This window comes from Glycine soja, chromosome 16 (assembly GCF_004193775.1).
Source record: "Glycine soja cultivar W05 chromosome 16, ASM419377v2, whole genome shotgun sequence".
Lineage (NCBI taxonomy): Eukaryota > Viridiplantae > Streptophyta > Magnoliopsida > Fabales > Fabaceae > Glycine > Glycine soja.
The window spans coordinates 12,659,698-12,668,601 of NC_041017.1; positions in this window are offsets into that span (position 1 = coordinate 12,659,698).

Genomic DNA, 8,904 nt, shown 5'->3' on the forward strand with positions numbered 1-8,904 from the left:
ATCAGACCTACGTAGTTCTTTTTTATCAAGTGATTCTTTTTACTTAAAAGGTGATCATTTTAAGGCGTGGGACCTTAAAAATGATCCATTTTACTTAGTAAGAAATTGAAATGATAAACTTCAAAAACCTATTTTTATGGACGAGCTTGACTAGGCGAGTTGATTTTAGCCTTAGTTTCACTTTAGTTATTAGTCAATTCAATTAAGAATGAGAAATCCCAAAGAGAAAACGTCCGATTGATTTTCCGCTTTATTTTACAAAAAGACATTTTTATGATTATTATATTATCATTTTACCTCTTTTTTGATTTCCAACGTGGTTATGGCACGACCGAACGGTCGGAATTCATTTTAACCGAAGTTAACAGATAATACAATTCAAATGATCGGTGGAAATTTATTTTATTTTTAGGTTAAGCGAGAAATGACTTAAATAAAATGGCTTAAGCACGTCAAAAGGGGGTATAAAAAGTAAACGAAACGAGAATAAAAATACACGAAACACAATGTGGACCACCACGGGTACATAGAATGAATCGAAAAACCTTGGTTCGAGGTACTTACCCGTTGAAGATCGAAGAACGATAAAGAAGGAATGAAGAACGTCGAAGAACGGTCGAAACCTTCACGAAATTCCTCACGGAAACGTTACGGAAACGTTTCGGAAGCTCCTCGGCTTGGATTTTCTTCACGGAAACAATTTTTCCAAGCAAATTCGAAAGAGAGAGAAGTGCCTAAGGGGCTGAACCTTTTTTCACTTCACTTCTCCCCCTATTTATAGAAAATTGGGGGAGAAGCTTGCCACCCAGCTCGCCCAAGCGAGCAGGGTTGCTTCCTCCAGAAGCAACAGCCTTCTGGAGGAATCTTCTAGAGGGCCCAAGTGGGCCTGGTTGCTATTTGCACCCCCATTTTTACTAAGTACACCCGCCTGCCTTTTTTTTGGTGATTCTTTTTTCGTAAAGTTACGGAAACTTACGAATTTCGTAACGATACTTGTTTTCTTTCCGTAATGTTACGGAACCTTGCGGATTACATAATCATCCCCTTTTTGACTTACGGAATGTTACGGAACCTCACTAATTGTGCAACGATGCTTCCATTTTGATTTCCGGTGTGTCACGGAACCTTACGGATTGTGCATCAATACTTTCTTTTGATTTCCGGCATATCCCGGAACTTCACAAACTGCCTAATGATGGGTACCAAGCACCTCACAAGGACCAAACAAAAGTTGCATGTTATCAAGCAAAGGTCCCCGGACGAAATTAGGGTATGACAATTGCCCCTCTTTACTTGTCTTTTATTGGAGATAAAAGGAAAGTAAAGATAAGACACTAATTTCGTTCCTCTCGGTTGACGAGAGTCGCGGGTGACCATAAAATTTCCGCATGCAAATGACTTGTTGTTCCCGGGGGAACAAAAGGTGCAAAAGACGACGTCAGTCTTTGCATGCTATCAAGCGTTCTGTCTTACAGATAGCAAAAGAATGTTTATACGGATAACCACTCGGGTATTTCCGCCCGTCAGCGTGACTGAAAAGTCAGTATGACAGATCTTGTAAGTGCGGAAGATGATGTAAATCTCCGCGTGTCAACGGGCTTGTCGGCCGCGATTGACGAAGGGTGCAGAATGAAAATAATTTGTCTCTGCGTGCCATCGGACACGACTGTGTCTGAATGACAAAAAGGGTGCGGAATGACCATAATTTGTCTCCGCATGTCATCGGGCCCGCCGCCTCTAGATGACAAAAGGGCACAGAATGACCATAATTTGTCTCTGCGTGCCATCGGACACGACTGTGTTTGAATGGCAAAAGGGGTGTGCGGAATGACCATAATTTGTCTCCGCATTCCATCGGACACGATTGTGTCTGAATGGTAAAAGGTGTGCGGAATGACCATAATTTGTCTCCGCATGTCATCGGGCCCGCCGCCTCTGGATGACAAAAGGGTGCAAAATGACCATAATTTGTCTCTGCGTGCCATCGGACACGACTGTGTCTGAATGGCAAAAGGTGTGCGGAATGACCATAATTTGTTTCCGCATGTCATCGGGCCCGCCGCCTCTGGATGACAAAAGGGTGCATAATGACCATAATTTGTCTCTGCGTGCCATCGGACACGACTGTGTCTGAATGGCAAAAGGTGTGCGGAATGACCATAATTTGTTTCCGCATGTCATCGGGCCCGCCGCCTCTGGATGACAAAAGGGTGCAGAATGACCATAATTTGTCTTTGCGTGCCATCGGACACGACTGTGTCTGAATGGCAAAAAGGTGTGCGGAATGACCATAATTTGTCTCCGCATGTCATCGGGCCTACCGCCTCTGGATGACAAAAGGGTGCAAAATGAGCATAATTTGTCTCTGCGTGCCATCGGACACGATTGTGTCTGAATGGCAAAAAGGTGTGCGGAATGACCATAATTTGTCTCCGCATGTCATCGGGCCCGCCGCCTCTGGATGACAAAAGGGTGCAGAATGACCATAATTTGTCTCTGCGTGCCATCGAACACGACTGTGTCTGAATGGCAAAAGGGGTGCGGAATGACCATAATTTGTCTCCGCATGTCATCGGGCCCACCGCCTCTGGATGACAAAAGGGTGTAGAATGACCATAATTTGTCTCTGCGTGCCATCGGACACGACTGTGTCTGAATGGCAAAAGGGGTGCGGAATGACCATAATTTATCTCCGCATGTCATCGGGCCCGCCGCCTCTGGATGACAAAAGGGTGCAGAATGACCATAATTTGTCTCTGTGTGCCATCGGACACGACTATGTCTGAATGGCAAAAGGTGTGCGGAATGACCATATTTTGTCTCCGCATGTCACATGACCTCTGGGTCAGTATGACAGAGATTGTGGGGCGGCCGACAAAAGCGAGGCTCTTGCTCCTACGTATCCTCCAATGAGGAACTCAGACCTACGTAGTTCTAGATAACTTGTGAGACTTGAAAAAGTCTCCACCGGAAGATGCTGACTTCTCCGGAAAGGGCGCAGATGACCACATTGGCCTCTGCTCATCAATCACACTTGGGGTCACTGAATGACGAGGTGTGGATAACCGTAAGGTGTCTCCGCGGGCTACCAGCTCTTGGGTCATGGTAACAAAAAGCGGTGTGGTCGACAAAAGCGAGACTTTTGCTCCTACGTATCCTCAAATGAGGAACTCAGACCTACGTAGTTCTGGATAACTTGTGAGACTAGAAATAGTCTCGGTGTTTTCTTCGCTAAAATGCGAACATGCTTTAGTAAAGAGATAAAACTTCCAACTAATCAGATCAACATATGCTTTTCGGACAAAAAACAATGTGTCTATCGGGGAAGGAGAATCTGCTGATGAAATTTTCTCATAACCACAAATGAGATTTTGGATGTTTAGCATTTCGTTTCTAAATGACCATTTAGAGGAAACACTGGGTTCGACAAAAATAGAAGAAAATCACTCAAAGTGTATCAATCTCGCACAGGTAAGTGTTTCATCCTAATTCCGAACCATAGATATGTCATGACTTGACTTTGCAAATTATTTCCTATCAAATCAAAAATTACATGCGTGATCATGGATCAATAGGACTCAAGAATTATTTTCGGCTTTTGACCTCTTCTTTTTTTTGGCCCTTTTTTGGCTTTTTTCCTTTTCTGTTTTGGTTTAGTGCGGGGGGAAAAAGTCGCTAGCACACAAGATTTTGGTTGGCAATTAAAGGGAGAAGACCACTTTAGGTCGTGGTTTCCCTTCCTTCTTTTTGTTCATTTGGTGACAATTATGTATTGTTCAAATATTGTCCGGTCCAAAGACCTTTCTGCACATTTCTTCTTTTTTCTTTCGATCCTTGATCAGGAGCTTTCTTTCCTTCTTCTTCTTCTTCTTCTTCTTTTTTTTTTTTACTTTCTCCCATTCTTTGATTGGGAATTTTCTTTCTTTTCTTTTGCTTTCTCCCACTCTTTGATTGGGAATCTCCTTCCTTTTCTTTTTTGCTTTCTCTTTGATTGGAAATTTTCCTTCTTTCCTTTTTTTGCTTTCTCTTTGATTGGAAATTTTCCTTCTTTCCTTTTTTTCTCTTCCGAGGGTAAGGATTGACATTCTCACCCTGGGTCAAGGTTTATGGTGAGTCAGGATTTTGGCTCAAGGCTTGTAGAATGGCTAGACATGATACATGTCAGGGTTTGGTTTGGTTCAAGGATAAAAGGGATGCCCCACATTATTTCCATGACACAAATGCAAAAATGATGATTTGGAAATTTTATGCAAAACTGGTCATGCATGCACCTATGTGGACACTCAAGTGTCAAATTTATGGTCATGTGATGCTAGGGCTCAGGATTCATTTCCTCTATTTTAAATCAACCCAATGTTTCCAAAATATGTTCTTTTATCAATTTGTGCATTCATCCGAGTCCATTTTGGGCGTCCGGGAAAATTTTCACAGCATTCACCCCTCAGGTGTATACACATTTTTTTCAAAAACTACTTATGATCAGTGAATTTTTTTCAAAGAAAAGTTGGAAGTCATCCCTTTTCAAAAGCATGTCGGTTTTTCAGCTAAACAACTTATTTTTCTTTTCTTTCCTCTCTTTTTTTCTTACTTGCTCTCTTGTTTCATTACTTGCTCTCTTCTTTTCTTATTATTTTTTTTTATTTTTTATTTTTTATCTCTTGTTTTTTTTGTTTGTTTTATCATCATTTTTTTGGACGATGTTCCTAAACAAAGAACTCTACACGGTTCTAGAATTTCAAACATCATTGATAGTAATGATATAACACTAACGCAACAATCCAAACAAAAATGTATGCGCTGTACAAATGACAATCGAAACAACAAAAACAAACATTAGTCTCTCAAGTAAAAAAATAACACAACATAAAAATGATAAAAGAAATATGAAAGAAAACATGAATCTGGGGATCTCCCAGTCATGTAGCTCCACTCCCTCCCAAGAAGTCAAGCAAATCGGCCATCTCCTCGTCCTTGTGGGCCTCTTCTCCATCGCCGGGAGCCTCTGGGGGTGCCTCTCCTGCTTGGGCCTCAGGCCAATCCCCGGGCCATGCGACCTCTGCCCTGAACTGGTCTGGAGTATGGCATGAAAAAGAAGCGAAGCCCTGGCTCTGCATGTTGAGGCTCAGCTGGTACAGACAATCATGGGTCTGTACATGTGCCCGGTGGTTGGCCGCCTGCTGGCGAACCAAATGTCGTAAATACTGCTCCATGTCAAATGACCCAGCCGGGCCAGCCTGATGAGGTGGTGGTGGCGCGCCCGCGGCTTGTGGAGCATCCCCCTGAGCCTGCCTCTGGGTGCATCACTTTTCAATAAAAGCCCGGGTGATGGGCAGCCGAATCACCTTGGTAGGTGCCACGGGGACTCCGAACGACTGGCAGAGTCCTGTGATCAGCGCAGGAAATCCCAGGGGGAAATCCAGAAAACACATAAAGATAAAGAACATGCAGCGACATCCTTAATTGCCCCAGATTCTAAGCATAATATTGCTTGACGACATCAGAATTCACGGGTGAAGGTAGCTCTTCGCCATCCATGTTGGTAAGCACCAGGGCTCCTCCGGAAAAAGCCCTCTTCACAACAAAAGGCCCTTCATAGTTCGGGGCCCATTTCCCTCGATTGTCCTTGACAGCATGGGACATTTTCTTTAGCACAAGGTCTCCCTCATGGAACTTGCACAAGCGTACCTTCTTGTCGAATGCATTCTTCATTCTTTGCTGGTACAAGCGCCCATGACTCATGGCCGTTAAGCGCTTACCCTCAATGAGGTTGAGCTGGTCATAGCGCGTTTGAGCCCACTCTGACTCCTTTAATCCGGATTCTACCAAGATCCTTAATGACGAGACTTCTACCTCAAATGGTAACACAGCCTCCATCCCATATACCAATGAGAACGGCGTTGCCCCAGTTGACGTTCGCACTAAAGTTCGGTAATCGTATAACGCGAATGAGAGCATTTCATGCCAATCTCTGTATGACACGGTCATCTTTTGGATAATCTTTTTGATATTCTTATTGGCCGCTTCCACGGCTCCATTCATCTTTGGTCAGTAGGGTGTGGAATTGTGATGCTGGATTTTAAACTCCTCGCACATTTCCCCCATCATCTTGTTATTCAGGTTGGTGCCATTGTCCGTGATAATCTTCCTTGGCAAACCATATCGGCAGATGATCTCTTTCTTAATGAACCTGACCACCACACCCCTCGTGACATTGGTGTAGGAGGCTGCCTCAACCCACTTGGTAAAATAATCTATCGCTACGAGGATGAAGCGATGACCATTCGAGGCCTTGGGCTCAATGGCCCCGATGACATCTATTCCCCACATGGAGAAAGCCCAAGGGGCGAACATGACATTCAGAGGATGCGGTGGAGCATTGACATTATCTGCGAATGCTTGACATTTGTGGCATTTCCTTACATGGACACAACAATCACTTTCCATGGTAAGCCAGTAATAACCTGCTCTTAGGATCTTCCTGGCCATAGCATGCCCGTTGGCGTGCGTTCCAAACGAGCCCTCATGGACTTCCTCGATCATGTGATTTGCCTCCCTGGCATCCACACACCGCAAGAGTGTCATGTCGTGGTTTCTCCTATACAGTATGCTTCCGCTCATGAAGAAACCGGCCGCCAACCTTCTCAATGTCCTCTTATCATTGTCGGCAATCTCTGGCGGGTATTCTTTGCTTACAACATATCGCTTGATGTCGAAATACCAAGGCTTACCGTCCCGTTCCTCTTCTACTTGGCAGCAATGCGCGGGTTTGCCACGACACCAAAATTCAATGTAGGGTAGATCCCCGTGCGGCGTTAGCTGGAACATAGACGCCAAAGTAGCAAGCGCATCCGCCATTTGATTTTCCTCGCGGGGAACATGATGGAAAGAGATCTCATCAAAGGTTTAAGCCAATTCCTTGATATAGGCTTTGTAGGGTATCAGCTTGGGATCTCTAGTTTCCCATTCCCCTCTCAGCTGATGGATTACCAACGCTGAGTCGCCGTACACCTTGAGTAGTTTGACATTGAAGTCAATCGCTGCCTGGACGGCCAGGGCACATGCTTCATATTCGGCCATGTTGTTGGTGCAGTCAAATCCTAGCCTGGTTGTGAAAGGTACACATTGATTGTCCGGAGAGACCAATACTGCCCCAACGCCATGGCCTAGAATGTTTGACGCTCCGTCAAACCATACGGTCCATTTGTCCCGATCTTCGTCCAATTTTTCCTCAAACAAGGCCATGATGTCCTCATCCGGGAATTCAGGATGCATGGGCTGATAGTCGTTAAGAGGCTGTTGAGCCAAATAATCTGCTAAGGCGCTTCCTTTTATCGCCTTTTGGGTGACGTAAACTATATCAAACTCGGATAGCAGGACTTGCCACCGGGCGATTCGTCCCGTGAGAGCTGGCTTTTCAAAGATGTACTTAACCAGGTCCATCTTGGATATCAACCAGGTAGTATGGCTCAGCATGTACTGCCTTAGGCGATGGGATGCCCATACTAAAGCACAACACGTTCTTTCGAGCAAGGACTAATTCATTTCACAAGTCGTGAACTTCTTACTTAGGTAGTAAACAGCGCGCTCTTTCTTTCTGGATTCGTCACGTTGCCCCAGCATACACCCCATTGACTCGTCCAAGATTGTCATGTACAAAATGAGAGGCCTTCCAGGTACTGGTGGCATAAGCACAAGGGGATTCATAAGACACTTCTTGATCCTTCCAAAAGCCTCTTGGCAACCCTCATTCCAACGATCAGTTTGGTTTTTGCGTAAGAGCTTGAACAACGACTCACAAATGGTGGTGAGCTGCGATATGAATCTGGCAATATAATTCAAGCGTCCCAGGAAACCTCGGACTTGCCTCTCTGTACGGGGTTCCGGCATCTCAAGGATAGCCTTCACCTTTTCGGGGTCTACCTCTATCCCTTTCTGGCTTACAATGAAACCAAGCAATTTCCCTGATTTGACCCCAAAGGTACACTTGGTGGGGTTCAACCTTAATTGATATTTCTTAAGCCTTTCGAACAACTTCCGCAGGTTGACAAGGTGTTCTTCCTCGGATTTAGATTTAGCAATTATGTCGTCCACGTAGACCTCGATCTCTTGATGCATCATATCATGGAACAAAGCTACCATGGCCCGTTGATAAGTTGCCCCGGCATTCTTGAGTCCAAAGGACATCACCTTGTAACAGAACGTCCCCCACAGGGTGATGAAAGTAGTCTTTTCCATATCCTCTGGCGCCATCTTTATCTGATTGTAACCGGAGAACCCGTCCATGAAGGAAAATAAAGCGAAATTGGTCGTGTTATCTACGAGGATATCGATGTGTGGTAAAGGAAAATTGTCCTTGGGACTGGCCCGATTCAGGTCCCGATAATCCACACACATTCGTAGTTTCCCATCATTCTTAGGGACCGGTACGATGTTGGCAACCCATTCTGGATACCGAGCGACGGCCAGAAAACCAGCGTCAAATTGCTTCTTCACTTCTTCTTTTATCTTCAAGGATGTTTCGGGCTTCATCCTTCTCAGTTTTTGCTTTACCGGGGAACACTCGGGATTTAGAGGTAATCGGTGCTGTACAATGTCAGAACTCAAACCGGGCATATCTTGGTATGACCAAGCAAAGATGTCTTGGTAGTCTTTTAGCTGGATTATTAATTCTTCACGGATAGGTGCGGTAATACCTGTGCCTATCTTTACTTCCCTTTTTCCACTGCCAATTCCCAAGTCTACTAGTTCTGTTTCTTCTTGATGAGGCCCCATTTCTTGGTCCTCATGGGCGACCATTCTTTCTAATTCTAGGGGAAGTCCCACATCCTCGTTTCCTTCATCTTCCGTTTGATTCATTTCTTGTTCGAAGTTGATAGACGGGTCGCAGGTATTAGTACCTTCGGG